The sequence below is a fragment of the Numenius arquata genome, chromosome 13 (assembly GCF_964106895.1).
Source record: "Numenius arquata chromosome 13, bNumArq3.hap1.1, whole genome shotgun sequence".
In the NCBI taxonomy this organism is placed as follows: domain Eukaryota; kingdom Metazoa; phylum Chordata; class Aves; order Charadriiformes; family Scolopacidae; genus Numenius; species Numenius arquata.
The window spans coordinates 14,731,975-14,751,590 of record NC_133588.1 but is presented as its reverse complement, the minus strand read 5'-3'; the positions used below and the strand labels follow the sequence as shown (position 1 = coordinate 14,751,590).

The 19,616-nt window shown below is 43.0% G+C and overlaps 1 protein-coding gene across 1 annotated transcript in view; it reads left to right on the top strand.

Annotated features, from left to right (window-relative positions):
- The window catches only part of CMIP (c-Maf inducing protein), a 138,268-nt gene that overhangs the window by 41,649 nt on the left and 77,003 nt on the right, over positions 1-19,616 (top strand). The window lies entirely within an intron of this gene.

Below are 19,616 nucleotides of genomic sequence, written 5' to 3'. Positions count from 1 at the left end.
AGTTTGGGTAAGCCGTGAAAAATTTTAGTTAACTTTCAGCCGGCTTTCAATGGAAGCTGTAAAATACGAATTTAGTTGTAATAAACGTTGCCCAAAATACTTGTTTTAATTTGTGTCTTATCAGAGTTGCTGAACAATTAGTGGAAACCATTGCATGCATCTATCTGAACTAGGTGGCTGCCTCTTCAGTAGGGTCTGCAATATTGCCAGTAGCATTGTTGCCATCGGGAGCTGGTACCCACTCAGCAGTTTCGATTATCTGGTCCTGCACATGTAGAAATCCAGCATATATGTATTTTACTGTTCATTCTTCTCTACATCTGTGCTCAGGGGAAAATACCCCTGGTCATTCTTATCACAGTGTAAGGATGGGTGCTGCAGGTCCCAGCCCTTTCTTGGCTAACCAGTTGGGTATGTCTTGTGAAGCCAAATCAAATGCTTAAAAATCAAGTGCTTTATAAAAGAATACTAGACTATAAATAGAAACAAATCCTCTATAGTATAAATCTGTGCAAAGAAATGAGATTGAGTTTAAAAGCAAAGCAGAATCAAGTGTTGGAAAAGGAAATGTGTGTATCTAGGGGGTCTCCTCGTCTCTAGAGGAGGGCACTGTGATAGGAATGAGGTGTGTTTGAGCTGGTGGAAAAGGCCATCGCTGCACTGACAAAAGCTGTCAGCTGAAAAGTTGTCTCTGGGTAAGTGCTGGCTGAAGCTCCTCAGGCCTCCTGTCCGGCCATTCCCGCCCCCACGCCATCCTTTGCTTGGGTGGTCCAGCTGTTTACAGGCAGCCTGGTGAGTGAGGTCAAGAAATTCATCAGCGCTGAAAAAAAGGAGGAGAGGGGGATTATTTTGGGCCTGGATCAGTTCCCTGGTCCCATTTACCTTCCAGGCCTGTAAATTGTTGAACTAGCCCAGCTGAGAGGGCAATGGTAAAGCAGAAATGAGATGCAGAAGGAGGGAAAGGGCTAGATCACGAGTCTGTCCGAGAGAAACAGTCCATTTTCATTGACTGTAGGTTAAATAAAGAACTTCAAGATTGGCTTCTCAGCCAGAGATTTATTTTATGTTGTGCTGGTTCATGTAAGCTGTGGAAGTGGCTCCATCACATTCATTTCCCAAGCACCAAATTCTCTTTGAAAATAAAACCAATTTGATCAGCCCAATGAATTTCAGTGCTAAGCTTTTAGGCAGGGGTAGGGCTTTGGCTACCTAGCATTGATTCAGTTCTGGCTGCGTTAGGACAAATTCAACCTTATGAACTTCAGTATAGGTATATGTTCTTGCCACGCTGTTCCTGTAAAGATTATAGATTAACCAGAGGTATGTGATAACTGCAGTTTTATTATTGGGAATTTTCAGAATTAAAACTTTGCTTGAATTCTCCCTTTAAAAAAAAAAACCAAACAAAAAAACCACAAGTCTAACCAGGGATGACTGAAGACTGAAGCAGGAGGTTTCTGCTCCTTGCTCTGTCACTTCTTCAGCCTTTTGCTATTGGGACCCAGGTAACGATGAAAGAGGTGGAACTGGCAAGGCACCTACCAGTCTGCTCCAGAAAGGCATGACTCTTCAATTGCATGCTGAAACACCAGGTAGATTAAAATGCATGTCTCCTCCCAGCACCATACTGCTGGGAAAGGTGTGGTGCAATCTGTGTGCGTGTGAGAAGGGCTTTTTTTTTTTTCTCTCTTCATCAGGTAATATATTAAATTTTGGAGGCAACGCTGCAATTAGAGAGGATTAGCTTGTTGATGTCAGATCAGCATTCAGGGTTGCTGTTCTGTCAAGCCTTGAGTTATGAAAGTAAAATGTAAAGGTGGGTCGATGACCTTGTATCCCAGGGAACATCTCCGTGAGCTCATGTCAGGCTAAGGATTCCTCTCCGGACTGCAGAGGAGCAAAGCAGATTCTACCGGCCTCTGTAGCTATAAATCGTAGTGTCAGTTGTAGATTCATCCTGAAATACCCTACACAATACCCGAGGCCAGCTGGCATGTTGTGCTAGCCTTTTAGCTAAAAAGCTAAAATTTTAATTTTAAAATCTTAGATTTTTCTTAACAAGGGCATTGCCAGACACTGCTAACTAGCTCTACTTCTTTTTCAAAAGAAGAATGTACTTCCAGTTTCTGGAGTGGTGCTATCTGTTCTAGAACTAACTTCATCGGGAGGAGTTGCTTTCCACCGTTCATTGTTTGGAAACGGATTGCTCGTTGTTGCAAACTCCACTGAGGTTACCTACACTGACACCAGCAAAGTTTCACTAGTATGCAGGTCTGACACAAAGACTATCATATTTGAGCTCAGTGACTTGCTAACATGGATGCTGTGTTGCCTTTCTAAGCCTGGTGCCATGTATCACACAACGGTTTGGAAGTTTTCACCATAAACAAGTAAATAGTTGGCCAATAACAGCACGTTGAGAAGGGAGTTTTTTCTTGTTGCCTTTCCCCAACTGGCTGTTCTGAGCCAGTTAGGAAGGATCTGCAGATATTTATGAGTTTGGGCCCCAAACTGACTGATTTTACTTACTTTTTAAAAGTGCTCTGCTAAGGTGAAGTGGTTTGCCTGGTGGCAGTAGACCTGTGGTGGGAAGAAACCTCACATGGGAACCTTCAGAGAAAGACAGCTCAATTTATCTGGCTTTACTCTCACCGTCTTTCGCTGAGCTGAGAAATTGGCATCTGTATTTTTTGCTTTCAGTGCCAGCACTGGCTGCCAGGAACTGCTGCCTTGCTGGGTAGGGCTCACTGATGAGTGGAAAACCAAAGGAGCACAGAAGAGCTGTTAATTACTGCAGATAGACAAATCGGCTTCTGAAGGACCACCCATGGCCTAAGCACGCTAGTAAAGATATGCTTGGGCAGGGACTATTTTACTGTGTCTTTGACCCTATCTAAGCACGTGAGCAAATTTTTCAGGCTTTTTTGACACACCAACACATATGTCTGATTCATCTCCTGGGAACTCTGGAGAACCTTTCTCTTGAAATATGAACGGAAAATTTGTTTTCCGTATTCCAGTATCTGCTGGACTATAGATGTGTTCACAATCTTTTCAGCACTATATGAAGCTTTCGGTTTTCAAGAGAGGCAAAGGGAACGGACTTGATGTGAATGCTGCAATGTGGCATGGCATTCTGACATTCTCATAAAATGGCTTTTGATAAAAGTCTGGGCTGATGAAGGTCACAACCTGCGTAATAGATCTCCCAGCAAACTCATGTACCGGGACTATTAAACTCCATCAGCTACGTTCAGAATATCACTGCATCGCTTTCAATCCCATCCCTTCCTCCTCCTCTGCTTTCTTCATGTCACCCACCGTTAACCAGTTGAGGGCAGGTGGAGATGAAGATGAATTCAGCCATTGCACTGTGGGTCTGTCCATGTTTGGGGAAGGTTCTTGGATTTGCACAAAGATTGCACAGGAGCAACAAGTTACACTTTTTTTCCAGGAACGGTACTTCTGTTTTAGCGTATGGAGTGTGTTCAACTCCAGCTAATATTAATGTGAACAATCTGCAAAGTACAAAGCGAAGAGTAGAGAAGATTGAAAGGCACGAACAGAAATGCATGATGTTCTCTGTGGTTGCCGAAGTCATCATTTGCTCAAGTTTGTCAGGAAATTTGGTGATTGTCATTTTTTGTTGGTCGTTAAAAGAAAGTGTTAGTGTTTCAGAAGTAGGAGTGTTTTCCAGCAAATACGAGAGTAAAGTACATTTACTGTGGGAGAAAAAAGTACATTTATGTTAGTTGGGAACATACTGAATTCAGTCCTTTGAAGTACAACAAATTGTCATGAGGTGTGTTTTACAAAATTGAACCTATTTAATATTTTATTTTCATATAACTGTCCAGTGGTGATTTTTTGTAAATTTTACTTCTGATTCAAAAGAACGTCCGTACCTTTAATCTGGTTCCAATAACTGGATGAAGTACATTAGAAATAAATTTGGGAAGAATTATCCACCATTTCACACACGCCTGGGGGTGTGTGGCCTTTATTATGATGTGTGTTACCAACACAGGAGTTGGGTGGAGACTATCATCATTTAATGTTTAGTGTATAAATACCAATTACAAATAGAACTTCAACATCTAGCAATTTCTAACAGTATTTGACGAAGGGTGCTTTCATGACTGTAGAGATACAAATTGGGCTGAAGATCCTCTCTTCTTCCGGAATCCTTTGGGCATACGTGTCTCTATATATGTGCATGAGTACTTGGCCTGTGTAAGTAGGAGAGAAAATTGCTTGCAGAGACCTAATCTTATATTCTTGGTGTAAATATTCTTGTACTCTGGCTTTCTTCATTGTTTTGCTAACAGCTGCCATCCTCTGAAAAGGGAGCACTGGAGCATGAAGGGAGATGGGAGGAGGGGGAATCTCCCATGCTGTGTGCAAATGTACCATAATTATCTACGTTCGTTTTTGGTTCGGTTGTGAGTGCAAATCTTGTAACTCTTCACATCTGTTTTGGGCATTTTCATCCAAGGATGTGACAAAACTTTAATGAATAGCTCCTTTTACAGTTAAGTTTTAATAGCCTGGTTTAATTGAGGGGAAACTGATAGGCTGGAAGATAAGCTCTGAAAGCGACTGGCTGGTTGGGTGACTCCGGTTCTGGGTGACGGGGTTAAGATACTTACGAGCCATTTTCAGAGGAGCTACATAAGCCTGATTGCGATGGGGATTTCAGGAGTCTGTTGGCTGAAATGAGCACAAATGTGTCTAGGCACCAAGAATTAATGGGAAATTCCAAAAATACTTGAATGTAAGGAACTTGGTCATATCTCAAGTGTTTGATAGATCAGAGAGTGGAACGCAGCTCTGTGCGTTAAATACAAATGAGTCTTTCTGCTTTCTGTTTGAGGTTTTCAATCTTTGTTTTAGAAGATTGAATGAATGAGGTAATCTATTTAACTAGCTGTTTACCCTAAGGTATTTACTTTATTCTTCGTATGCATACACGCTCTACTTCCCTTTTATCCCCCTTTTCTTCTTTTTATCCCCTTTTCTTCTTTTACAGGCTAACGGTATTATTTCTGACCAGAGTTAATTTAGGAGTTGTGATGAGGTTTTGGTTAATTGCAGGTCTAGAAATTTGATGTCCTGAGATGTCTAATCTGTCTGTCGCACTTGTTGCTTATTTGATTGTTCTCCGTCAATGCCTTGCAGTTCCTACTGGGATTTTTGACATGTGGAATTTGAACTCGTTTATCTTTTCACGCAGAAAACTTAGTTAACGTTTTGCTGGAGGCTGACAGCAAGGACAACAACAAAAATAATCTCCAATCAACAACTTTTACAAGGAGTTGGACAGGAAGAAACACTCACGCTGTCTGTTTACCGGCTAGCCCTTAGAGCAGGCATCCAGCCGCTTCCAATCACCCAGCAATCGATTTTTGTTAGAGGCAGCAGCTATGTACAGGTGGGAACCCTGGTATGTGTCTCTTCCTCTGTTTACTTATGGGCAGTGCTGACCTTCAGATAATTTCTGTCCTCTTGACGCTGACCTCTTAGGACGACAGCAATTTATAATACAAGCATCCCAAAAATGTACAGCTAGATGTACAAGCGTATCACCCATCTTTCAGGTGTGAATCTTTTCTGGGGGGAAGGGGTCATTTCTTAGGATGATCAGTGGGATTCGACTGTTGACCTCTGCTCTGTGCACACCGTGGTGCCCGTGTTTATAGATGAGGTGGTGAGGACTCCTCCTTGGCTAGTCTTTCTTTATGTTTCTGTGTATTTATTTAATGTATCTTCACTGTGGTGCTCCTGCCTGTGGGTACTTTGTACTTTTAAAAACCGAAGCAAACACATCGTGTTAGCTACAGTAGATAAAGCAACTGTGCAAATACACAGTGACCACACTTTTGAGGCCTTTTGTTGGAACAGCCGCGTTTATGAATGATTCCCGTGTTCCTCAGCAACCAGCCCAGGCGTGGGAGGGTCCTCCTTTCGGTTCTGCTTGCAGGCCCAGCTCTGCCTTTCTGGCTCAGGCTTCCTGGCCATGGGTAGAGGAGGAGAGGTCTCTGCCCTCTGGTTTTTTTAACTCCTCTCCTTTCTCAGATAAAAAGATTTCCCTGGGATACCCTATTGCTGGCTGATCTTTGTAGGTCAGAATTGGTGTGAACCATGGAATCTGCTAGTTCAGGTGTGCATGAAGATGGTCCGAGTTGGTTCCTCAGTGTAGCTGTAGGCTCGGATGCTGGGCCTTCCCAGTTTTGTAGTTTTGCTTTTCAGACTTGTCTTTCTGGCAGAGAAGTAAAAGGTCTAGCAGAGACAGGAGGCCTGGGTGTAGGCTCTGCTGTGAGGATTTGCATGAATGCAAGAAGCCATTTTTGATGTACCCTTTTCCTTCAATTAAAATCAATGTTCATGACATCAGGTAGCTTCCTTAAGTAATTAATCAGGGTGTGACCGCAATCTTCCTGCAAACTTCCCAGATGGTGTGCTGTGCCTCTGTCTGGGCCAGCCGGTCACTGGTGAAAATGGCAGCAGGTCAATGTGTCCCTTGCCTCATCCTGCCCTGAGTCAGGAGGAGACATTAAGAGCAAGCACTCCTTTGGCTGCCAAGGAAGCAGAACACCACCTCCATAGCCTGCTGACTCCTGGGACCAAGCCACAGCGGGCTGCACCGCAGGCTCCAGCACACAGAGGGCAGCTGCTGAGCTCCCGTGGGACAGTGGAGACTCCTTGATGTTTGAGCTCTTTGGAGCATCTGTTCTTGCGTGGTGCTTTCGGATTGCAGCGTGGTGCCTTTTCATCTCCTCTGCAAGGAATGTGTAAGTGTACCACAGTCACACACAGGATAATGTGTTGGTTACCCATGTTTGCAAGAGCTGCAAGTTTTTTGTTGTTGTTTCTTGTATAAATACTAGCAGATGTAACCAGTGGACTCCATGAAAGATCCATGAGGAAGGGAGCATTTGCATTTAAAACCTATCTAAATATATCAATACAAATAAACATTTTAACAAGAGGCAGGCCGTAAACAGTGTTGGGAGAATGCTCCATCCTTTAAAGACTCTGCTTTTTTATTTTCCCTATTTTGTTCTCTGACAGATGCCAAATGTACAAAAGGAGGATTTCAATGGTGGTTTGCGCAGCTGTTGTCTACAACTGCATCTCCAACAGGTTATTTTTCATTTCCCCAGTGCCAGCCCTTTGAGGAAAGTCTTGTTCTGTCACCTTCATTTTAGTTTAATGTTCTTTAGAGTTTAATGGTGTTGAAACAGGGAGGAGGAAAGAGGGAGTGCAGGCTTGCACAGTTATACAACTTCTTGTGGAACAGTAGTTACAAAGGATGTGATTCAGTTACCTGTACATAAGAGCCAGGGGCCATTTATATCCTTAAAGATATCTAGGGCATACACAGGCTGGCAGATGCGACAACCTGCAGTAGACCTGAGCCCTTCTGCAGAGGCAGCTGGATCCTGCTGTGTCCCAAATGGCACTAGACATCCGGGCTGTTGGGGAAAAAAGATTGAGGAAAAGTTCTTGGAGCATCTCGGGCACCTGTGGGCAAGGCATCCTTATGACTTCCTTATTCATTTGCTGTATAAGAAGAGACGACTGTTTTGAGCCTTAGTTTTCCTGTCAAAAAAGCAGGAGTGATACCATAACTCATCAGAGTTGCTACCAGGAAAGTTCATGAGGATCAGAAGTGAGACAGACCTTTTTCTGTTTGTTCTGGATTTATATACTCTCTGTCCTTCCAGTGAGGGGAAATTAGGTTTGCTCTGATTGTTTAAAGTGGTTGGCAGGATTTGCACCTCGTTGCAAATCATAAAATAAATTCCCTTGTGGTTATGTTGCTGCTTTTTACTTAAATGGTCTTCTGCTGCCATTTAACCAATAAATTCCGGTAACAGCTGACATATTTGAGATAGAGGAGAAAAAAACCCTTGACATTTAGGGCTTCAACAGAGACTTCTTTTCATTTTAAGTATATCATCTTGATGCCAATTGGAGATCATCCAGACTAGCTTTAACCCTTTGGGTAGTAGGAAAGATTAGGCAATTGTCTGTGTCCATTTTTCTATATTTTCACCATATTGCTAGCCTGTAAAATGTCCTTTAATATGGTTTTGTCTGTATAACACACAAGAAAAAGAGCTCTGGGTGAGCGCTGCTTCACAGTTTGGTGTGTCCCCCCCCTAAGTAAATTCAGCCCACTGAAACTAATAACCTTTGGGAGGATTCACTGGGATTTACTTTATTTCTTTGTGTTTTAAATTGTTGTCTAGAAACGTAGTTTGTACCATTCCTCCAGTGCTAAGGCCACCTTTAAAAAAAGAAAGATAGTAACATCAGTCTCTGCTCCAGTTTTTGTGCCTCGTCTTTCTGCCGTTTGGGGAGCTGGGGGAGGAAGAGATGGGGGTGACCATCTCTTCTGCAGAAGTGTGGGTGAAGCCACAGTTGCCTCTGCGAGCGGCTACCTTTCTTGGTCACCTCCTGAGCAGAAGCTGCCAGTCCTCATCCCACCTCCAGCGAGCAGCCAGAGCCCATTGTAAACACACCGGCTCCCTCCGCACAAAGGTATGCGGGCAGAGGAGACCCAGCAATGAGGGGAATGAGACATCAGTCCTGCCCGGTCACGCACTGCTTCCCTCGATCCTGTCCCCCCTTCCAGGAAACCAAGGCTGCCTCTGTTTATCCGCACCCTCCTCGCACAGTGAAAAAGCCCTGGGCTTCAGTTTCCACTTCAAAGGCGGTGTTGGCTGCCGCCTTGGAGATGGAGCCTGATAATTTTGGTTATGAGTGGCTGGTATGTTCCTACGGCTGGAATTCCTGCTGGTGGAGGCAGCCGTGCCAGGTGAGGTCATCTGCGTGTAGTGAGGGCAGAGGGCTGGGAAAAAAAAAAGCTTTCCTTGCAGAGCTCTGCCCTTGTGGCGAGACCACCTCTAAGAGATCCCGTGCCAGTCACTGCTGGGCTTCTCCACAGATGCTCTTTGAAAAGGTGCCAGCTGCTCCCAACTGCGATGGTGGTTTTTGCACTGTGTCTACTTGTAATGGAAATCAGGGAAACCTGTGGGATTTGGTTCTATAAGAAGAGAAAGGAAGAAATGTGTATGGTACATTATCGCTGCATGCCACTGTAAAGCCAATAGCTTGCATATGTCTTTCAAGAGAAACCATTTGGCCCAGTCTAACTGGAATGTGCAGCCATATTTTTAGATTTACGGTGAGGTAGCGCTGGAAGAAACCGACAACTCGGGATTTGGGTTTTGGGTGTTGTATGCAGCGGCTTGTGCAATAGTACAGCTACTCAGAGGATGGCTTGAAGTGTAACTGTGCTTGCTCATTCAGTGGTTAGAGTACAGGAAGTTTGTGTCGGTGTGTGTGGGGTGTATTTTTTTATTTTTTTTTAAAAGGTTTTGGTAAAGTAATAGATAGGTCATAGGAAATGATGCATCTGCTAGCTAATCCCTAGATTTGTCCTCTGCTTTCTTCTAAACTGCAGCATTTACTTAAAAAAGTTATTATGCAACTATACAAACCAAAGTGCAAATGTATGTCTTACATTCTGGAATCAAAACCACCCTGCCTTATTTTGAACCTTTGAGAAAAGTGATCTAGAGTTTTAATTACACTTTCCAGCCATGTAAATTGCAGAGATAATTGTATACATCAGCGTTGTCTGACCTAGTTCTGCTGCCTTGCCTTTCATCTGTGGATCTCCAAGTGCCTTACAAAGAAAATTCCTTCATATTAGAAGATGGGGAAACCTGGGGCACGGAGAAGCAAAGCAAATATCCAGCCTGACAGTGACTGAACCCCAAGGGGAAGCAAGGTCTTCTGAGTCCCAGAGGACTAAGTGGCACTTATCCTTTGCACAAGTGCCCGCTGTTACTGACTACTTACCCTCCCACAGCTCCACGCTGTGTAATTGCACACCCATCTTTTTCTAGATTTGTCTTGTGTTTCTTCTCCTAACTGAATGAAGGCCATATGTAATTTCATTCTAAGCCTCTCAGATTTTGCTGTACTTCATGGTTCTGGAGATCGCTGTTGCATGTAAGTTAGGTGTGTATTTTCTGTTGGGTTTTGTATCTCCTTTGATACCTCCCGTTTTCTTAAGAGCTGGCAGTAGGATAGTAGCGGAGCAAAGAGCCGTGTTGCATTTAATTTTCTGACGCCTTTTTTTCAGAAAGCAGTTGGTGAAATAGTGGTTTCACTGACATACAGATATGTGACGTAGGTAAATAATCCCACATATGGTTAGCCAAGGCTTTGCTTGTCTTAAGTGGAGAGTAGTTTTTAGCTGCAATGCTGTTTTACAGCATGTAGGCTGATCTTTTTGTGAAATTGAAATCAAAAGGGGAGACTTTCTGATAGGGATCAGTGGCAGTTGCACAGTGCTCTGAAATGTATCTGTTTTAGTCCTGATGAAAGATGTTTGTTTATCTGTTTCCAGAATCAAATCTTTCTGTTTATCTACAGAACTGGAGTATCAACAGTGCAGTCTCCCGCTACTACGCATGTACACGTCCCATCCCCTGCTCGCTGGGGACAGCCTTGCGAGGTCAGAGGTGCTTCAACACTTCTGACCCAGATTTTCCTTTGGCCCTTGCTTTGACTTTGCTTGTCACCGATGGTCCAAGCACGGTCGTGGTGGATAGTGGTTATTGCCAGTCTCTTTCCTACGGAGGCAAATGTGTGATGGTTTTGCGTTTGCTGTGTTCCAAGATTTTAGCACAAAGAAATTAAGTGGGATAGACAAAGAGATTTCGAGTCTGAATGACGTTGCCTTCCTTCTGTTCGTTGATAGCCAGCTGTCACTTTGCAAAGCCCCAGTGTTGTGTTCGTAACAGGAGCTTTCAGATCAAGAGCAGGAATGCAAATGCTGTCCCCTGTCCTAGGGAGTGTGTTTCTCCCTTAATTTCTCCACCACTTTATGTAATTCACAGTTAAACATCCTTCGTGCTCTTGGTGTGTGAAGCACCCACGGTCAGTACTGCTGTGCGCATGTTGGTGGTTGGGATGTGCATCTCCTAGGGTCCAAGGATGCAGGAGCCTGTGCTTCATCAAAAGCTGGCACCAGTGCAATTTATGGACTGATTGCTGTTGAATTAAATGAACTATTAACATTGTTTGAACTCATTTGCACTTAAGTCTATTGACTATTTGGTCAAAACAAGAGGTTCTGTTTGCTGGCATAAGGTTGTAAGCGACCTACAGGAGTATTAGTAGTGGCACATGTGTGGGGGATGAGTTGGGTGCCCTAAGTTCAGGATATTGCTGGTGTCTGAACTTTAATACCCTGACTGTGCTCTGACAGTGTGCCACTTTCTTATGGAGAGCTGATCCCAGCAGCCCTTGTGATTTTTTTAAGGAAATGTTCCCTTTGCTGTTGAGTGGACAATGTTAGTCGACGATCTTGGGTTTAGCTATGCCTGTAAGGACGTGGAACTTGCAGGCTGGACGGCTGTTTTGTAAAAATAGCACGTGGTGTAAGGTTGTACCATACCACGTTATGAGTGGTGCTGTCCTCACTTTTGCCAAGTTAATTTACACAGTTTAAGAAAACAAACGGAGTTCAGCTGTTGAGTGCTACTTTGTGATAAGGCATCTTATGTGCGAAACGGTTTTATTTTGACACATTCTTCAAGTTTGGGGCTATGCCTCTTTATTTTATACAAAAGAAAGACAAAAGTGGCTATCTCTCTGTGACAGCAAATGGGTTTGGGTAGTTAATTTTTTTGTATATTTGACATACTCTGTTTCCTTTGCCGAGAATACAAGTAACTCTGAAGAGAGAAGACAGATTCTGTGTCTGAGACATTTCAAAATGAGCTGAGCAAGAAAGTCTGCGGTAACTGGTGATACAGTCTAAGGCATGGCCTAAAGGAGGGCGTATGAAACCTAGAAACCCTCAAGAGCCCTAAAGGTCAAAGCAACCTGTTAAAATCAGCAGCATGGATTGCTGGAGGCCAAGGCAAAGCTGCCAGAAATGCAGTAACATGCTGGTCAAACTTAGCAGCCAGCCGGCTCCTCTCCCTCGTCGTGCAATTAAAAGGCTTCTGATTTTTCAGGTTTGGTTGTTTGAAAGGTCTACCTCTCCCCCCGGGACGTGTTTAGCTGCAGATGTTCGTGAGATTACAGCAGCAGCCTGGGTACATTCCCTGACATTGCGCTTGCTGGAGTAACCCTTGCCGAGCCCCGGTCAGGCAGCACGGCTTGCTGCAGGCAAGGTCAGCCTTTATCTTATTTGCGTGGCTGGCCAAAGATCATGCTGCTTTTAACACCAAACCTGAAATCGGGGGCTTGCTCTCAGCAGATTTTTCTCCGCTTTCTCAGGGAACGAGGAGCGGAGAGTCCAGTTGCTGACGTCTTTCAGCTTCTGCTGAAGCAATTAGGGAGTGCTCGCTGCAGGGTTCAGCTCTCCCTTCGCCGGTCCTGGAAGGCTGTGTGAGGGAGGGAGGAAGGGAGGGAGGAAGCTCTTGGGTTGGAAGTGGTTTCATAATCTTCGGTGGGAAGGCAGACCACGTCACTGCAGAGAAACGTCTTCAGAAGTCGCGCATCGCAACGCTGATACGGAGCAATAAAGTCTCCCTCCACCCTTGGCTGCTTTGGTGGTGGAGGAGCTGATACTGCTGGAATGTGGAGACTCGGTGGGTGTGTGAAACCTAGGGGACTTCTCCTTGGAGGAGGACTTGCCTCTGGAGCCAGGCACTGGATGGAGTCCTCTGCATGTCACCGAGGCTGGTGGTACCTGGTGGCTGGGGGCTCGCTGGCGCCTGAGCTTGCCAAGAAAGTCAAAAGCTGAATGCCCAGAGCCAGCTGCTGTTAACAACCCAAAGGAGGCACAAGGGGTCTCTTGGCCCAAACCAGATTGTCAACCATACAGACTTCATCTGACATTAAGTGGATAATGAAAAAAATCCCCCATGCCTTCAGGAGGAGATGGATTGCAGCCACACGTAGAAATTATCTGACTTCTTTTTTTTTTTTCCCCTCAACACAAGCATTTGTGAAAAAGTGGTTCTTTTTGTGTTACATATTCTTAACCTAAGCTTTTTTCTTTGCAGTTCAAAGTCTCAAAAACAAAATATATGTGTCATCAGAGCTTACTGTCTAAAAATCAACATTATGCTACCTGCTGTCATTGCTTTTGTGGAACAGAGCACAAAAAGTTGAGGAATAGCATGAATGAGAAGTAGTGAATCAAAGTGATGAAGACAAAATACTACTCCTGAGAATGATTGGTGTCAGTTGTAAAAGACACATTTTCCCCTCATGTTGAAAAAGAGAAATAGATGTCAGAATTCAGAAAAAAAGTGCTTTTATTTAACAAAAATAAAGCTACTGTTTAAGTGTTAGTTTTAAATGGGAAGCAAAGCATGAAACCACAGGCCGTTTGTGTGTGCGCGGTGTTGCAAGAGACACAACAGTGACTGCCAAGCACAGCAAACCCGAGCTTAAGAAGCGAGCATTCAGGAAGACCGTCCAAAAATGTACGCTGAAATCTAAAAAGCATGCTGTGCTCTCTTCCCCTATTCTTTTTCAGCATGTAGAGAGTGGACGTTAAACTCCGCTCGTGTATATTTAAGGTCACTCTCTGAAACTCACACCCTTGTGGATCGGCACATTTTGGTTAGAGGTGGAAGCGTTTACTGGAATACCTTCAGAGAGCCCAGATCCTGACCGGGTGTTGCTGAAATTTTCCTTGCTGATTTTTAAACAGTTGATCATCTTCACAAATTAGGTTCTGTAGTTACTTGTCTTTTGACATTGTAGACATCAAACTTCAAAGGCTTGCTTGACTGCCAGATAAAATATTGGCATCCTTTTATTTCTAATAGTCCCTAAAATGAAAGAGTGGTACAGGTTCTGAGCTGGAAGGGGTAAGTCTTGATCATGTTGGAATACAACTGGAATGAGATATCTCATTTGCTCTTTGAGAATAATTTATAAAGAAGTTGAGTGGAGCAGGAAAGATGACTCCGACTTTCTGTTTTGCAGTATTGAAATAATTAGCTCATAATTGAAAAGGGAGCCTGATTCTGCAGACACATAATTTGTTATTTAGCATAATACAAACACGGGAGTTTTAACAGAAGAGGATTAAAACATCTAGCAAGGGACTATTTTCAGTTCTGCTCCTTGTCACCATATGGTTTTACTCTTTAGTTTTCTCTGAATATGGGAGATGTGCGGGTATTGAAGTGTGCTGTTGTAAAACGAGAGCACAAAAGACCTGCCATTACGTTTGCCAGATCAGTGGTTTCAGTTTTTCAGTGTTCTTGCCCTGTTTGGGAATTTAAGGCTTATATTTGAACAGTGGCCGTAGAAAGTTGTCCTAGATTACCTTCTTCTGATAGAAGAGAAGGCATAATTTCTGATCAGTCCCACTGGATTTGCAAATCTACTGTTCCATTTGTTGGAGATGTATGTTGCTAGAAGAAAAGAACAACTTGGCAATTTTTTTACTTGATTGGGGTTTTTTCACTTTTTTCAGTCTCTGCTTTTACCGTTTCTGATGGCTGGTGCTAAACTCATCTCTAAATATTGTTTCAGATAAATGTAGTGAAAGAAGAGACTTGTAAAAGCTGACAAGTTCGCTTGGGAAGGTTTTGTATGTTGTGAACTGCAGAATCTTGGTTAGAGCAGCAGAGTGACTGCAGGTTGAAGGGTCTGAAAGGTCTGTGTGTCCTCAGCTGTGATTGCCGTTAGCTTTGGGTCTCCAGTGTGTTACACAGCATGAATTAATGTTAAAAAACAAACCAAAAGAAACACAAAAAAAAACCTCGTAAGAAAAAACCTGCAATATTTCATAGGGTATTTCTAAGAATTTTATAAAGTATAGACTTCTTTAGCATGGAGTTAATTTTGTCTCAAACATTCCAGTGACTCTGAGTTCTAGGGAGAGGGCAGGACTCCTGTTAATGCTGTGAGAGATGACGGCTTCTACTATTGCTGCTCTTTAGCAATTCTGTAAACCCCAGTTTAAATTCTGCTAAAACCATCAAAACTTTGCAATCCTACATTCTATAAGATTTTTCTGTTAGGATCAAAGCATGAGCACAGAGGAATTTGTCCCTGGGTAGCACTGGATGTCAGCAGGATGTGCACGAGCCTGGCCAGCTGAGCAAGTTAGATCAGAAGTGCAGCTTTTGCCACATGAATGTCTGTTTTCTGGGCAGTGATCTGGCTGGGCTTGGTTCTGGCGACACAGTGCAATGCCAGGACTGGAACACAGTACGGAAACCAGGGCACCTGATTCACTGAGGGCTGGATTTTCCTGGCCTTGGTTCGATTGCTCATGGGAATTGGGGAAACAAAGAGATGATTCGTGTCATCTTACTAAATTCTCAGGTTTCGTGTATGGTTTAAGTGATATCCCCAGAGCATTTTGGGGCCATTCAGGAGAAGAAGGAAGATGCAGGAGAGCGTACTTCTTATTTTCCATAATGCAGTTGCAGGTGGCTATAGTAGATTTACTTTTGTATTTACACAACTCGAAGTGATGTCTTTTAGCCTCTTGAATTCTGTCTGTGGTTTGAATTCACACCTTTGATGCTTTCCTTTGTGGAAAACATTAGACTCGGTTACAGCTCAAGACAAAAGTGTCAGCCTCTGATTAGTCACATAGAGCATCACCTGAGTCATTTCCATCCTCAGCCTGGTTCAGTCTCAGCCTTCTCAAACCTGTGCTAATGGTTGAAGTGCTGTTTTCTGTCTCCAATTAATGTAGGTGCATATTATCAAATGTCATTAATTGATTAAAATGGTTCACGAGACAACTAAGATCTCAAGTCCAAACTTCAAGTATAATGGCATAGAAACTGCTGATCATGTCTGTCTGACTTGGGTAGTGGCTGGAGTCATCTCTGGGAACGGTCTGGTAACTTGTGTTCAGGATTCCTGTAGAATTGCCATTTCAAAGGCATTTTAATTAGGTTTTGTGGAGAGCAATTGTGTGATGTAGATTATTAGGGGAAAACATTGCCATAAAGCTTCAGTCACTGTGGATTTTCTTTTTTCCCCCTAGACCTTCAGCAACTGGGAACTGCATCAGGAGACTCAGAACAGATTTGAACCAACAAAGTCAAGGGTAGCATTCATCCTGCAGAGACTAGTGAAATGTATGGGGTTTTTTGTGTGCGTATGCCATAAACACTGGGTTTTGGCAGTAAAAGTGTCATCTTCAGCTCTTCTCTTCCAACATTTTAATGGTCTGACATGGTTATTTATCCTTTTGTGTCCAGTAAGGCTGATGGACAGTTCTCATAACGTGCCTTGTCAATAGCTCTGTGTATTTGTCGTGGCAGTGCTGAGAGCCTGTGGTGCTTAGTTCTCAGGAAGGACAATGCAGTTGCCATTCTTCTTTGTTCTGGTATGATTTTTTCCTGCTAGGAAAACAGAATGGGCACAGCATTAGTCAAGCACCGTAGTTTTTAACGCCTGAGAAGAAACGTTGTGATTGTTGAGTCTGACGTCTTTAAAACCTCATCCAGTGAGTTTTGCATTGACTTGTAATTTGCAGTTCACTCACTTTTCATTCTGTTTATGAAAGTGTGAGGGAATGGATGACAAGTTTAGGGGCTGAATCTCGGTTCTTGACTCATGTGATGAAGGTTGTTGGAACCACTGGTTGCTTGTCTCAAAATGTATCTGCAGGATCTGGACTTCTAAACGAAGTGCACTGACAATTTTCCTAATGACTTGTGCAAGCTGTTCTTAGTTACTGAAGAAGAGAGTTATGTCTCGCTTTCTTCACATGAGTAAAGTTTAGTGCGGCCACTGAAATAACCGATTTGGTGCTTCGTGATGCAGCCTTTGTTCTTGAAAGCACCAAGGCTTGTCTTCATCCTCAAGACACTACTCTCTACACAATGTCGTTGAATCTTGTGCGTGTCTGCAGCTGTATATTTAGAGTCAGATATAATACTAATAAACTGCCAACAATATATTTAATCTAAGGCTAGATTACTACCAGGATTACACGTGCGGGCCGTGTTTTAAGAAGCGCTGTTAGAACTCAGTGACATCTACAAGTACATCTGCTGCCATCGAGGCATTACTGCTGCATCGCTGCCTCTCGGAGGGGCTGCAGCAGCAGGCTGCAACTCTGGGTTTCCAGCTCTGTGTAATAACCTCCTGAATGAATGATATACTGGAAAGTAACTGAAAATATTGATGAAAATATTAATAAAAATAAAAAAATAGAGGGGCTGATGACTTCCTTGTAACTGGGCATGTAGAGACAGTGTCTTAGATGAGATAAAAAAGAAAATGGGAGGCAAGGCAAGAATTTCAGAGGTGTGGTTTGTCTGGCACTGGTGTGTTTGGCTGAGCTCGTGATGCTCTGATATGCCCAAGATACACTTATAGGCAGTTGCACCTTTGAAAATATGACGCTCTTTCTTCATGCCTAATCCTTGCATCACAGGAATGGCTGTGAATGTACAGCAAAGCCTTTGATCTGCGCTTTGAGAGATTGGCAGAAAATTATTAAGATTGGCTGCGGAGGTGTTAGGATGTGGGTCTAACTGAAACTTTATATCGGTGCTTTGGATCTGAGTCTGACTTTTATTTTGCAAAGAACAGGATTTGAGGTTAAGGTTCTGAACTTAAATCTGAAGCAGAGAAACACATTCCTTGGTTGTTCTCTAGACTTTTGAGTTGGGTTTAGTGATCCAAAATCTTGCAATATGTTGGAATATTTGGAAATAATCTGCTGTAGTGCTTACAGCATTGAATTTGGTTTTGGTTTCTGTTTATTCATTTCCAGTAAGAGCTGGTAATTTGTTGCAAAGGTGCAAGAACAGAGCCTGACTTGGAATTCAAAGATACATATTTTTGAATTAGGTATTTTTCAGAAACAGTAAAAAGGTCTTTCTCAGCAGGATGCAGGCTAGAGAAAAAGGCAGAGGTTACTTTATTATGCAAGCTTTATATTTCCTTTCCAATAATAATACTTCCCTAAAATGCCTTGATAACGCCTAGTTGAAGCTTGCTGATCACTTGGGCCTTTTTCAGAGGTTAACATGGATGCTGTGCCTTATTTTAAGATGCATCATATTTAACCTGTTTCTTTGTCTCTTGGTAAAAGATAGATAAACAATCTCTATAATAAGCGTTCTTCTGTAAATGTTATCTGGGAGGATGTAGGTAGGAAAATGAAGCTGTTATATACTTGAAGCTCAATCCTTCCTACTAATTCTGTTCTGGTTGTTTTTCTGATAAGCCAGATTTTTCTCTGTAGTTCCGAACAGAACAGTGCCATGAGATTCTGTTAATGCCGTAGTAACACGTAGCCAAAGCAATTAGAAGGAAGAAAGCTGATATTAACAATAAGTTCATATATACCTTTTGTTCAGCCATGTTTAGGGACAGTTGAGTTTATCAAATAAAATGTGAGGAAACTCAAAAACGAGAAACAAATCCGTGCACAGGTCAGCACGAGTGGCTGGCTGTACTTCAGGGGTGGCCCGTTTTGTCACTTGTCCCCTGCTGTCAGGGGAGGCAGGATGGGGGTATGTGCAAGACAGAGCTGGAGGGAGCGGGACTGTTCCTCTGTCACCGTTACAACTGTGTGCTGTGCAGCAGGGGTGTCATACAGTGACGTGGTGGCATTTGTGGATTTTAATTACAGAGGAGGGCAGAAACGCTGATCCTTTCTTCCATTCCTGGCTTGGATAAAGCTGATGCAAGCAGAAGTGGGCAAAACCCATGGTGTTTGCTCAGGTATATAATTCAAACATACCTCTAATTTGGGAGCTTTTGTATTCTGCTAAAACCAAAATGCCATAGAGGGGAAGCGACTCACGTTTTCATCAGTGTTTGGAGTCCACATCGTAACACTCGGTGGTAGTTGTAAGTCCACGGTGGTTTGGATTCAGATTTACCATTAAATGTTAATGTACTTTGGTAGTATTGGCTTTCTGATAGCTTTCTGTTGGAAAATCTTTGGCTAGCTTAACTTTGGGCAAATAGTTCACTGAAGACCATTCAGATTTCCTTGGTAAAAATTTCTTGGATTAATAGTAATAACCATTTGGTTGTTGATGTCAAAGCTCTGAAATGGTATACTTCTCTTGCCCTTTCCTCCATGAGTGGAAAACTCAGTCTATAAAGCTGTGTTTGCAATACTTAAGGTTTATAGGAACAACCTATTTCCTTTAGAGATAGTAAATAAATTAATAAAATAATCTTGACAGAGGGCAAGGCTGTTGCTGCAGAATTTTGCACAGGAAAGCTGACTTGACAGTGTAATTGAGCTTGAAAACCAAAGCGTGGTTGCCAGGGGTGGGAGTGAAACCTGCAGCCGTTGTGCTGACACAACCTGAAGGTCCAGCTTGTCTAAAAGGCTGGAATTATTTTAAAGCAGGTTTTGATATGAAACTGATGGGGAACGGGGGAGCCAATGTAGTCTAGTATGCAAAGCTGCTTTGTTGGGAGGGAGGTTTTTCACTGAATGTATAACTCTCAAGTGATACTGTATAAGCCATCTTTATGTTGATAGGTAGCATGCTACATAAATTTCCCTTTGAGCAGTAGGATTTTGGCCATCTTTATGGTTTGAGAATATGAATAAGGCCAAGTAAATAGGCAAAGGAAATCTGTAAAGCTGTCTGATTTCTCCCACGGCCAGGGAAGCA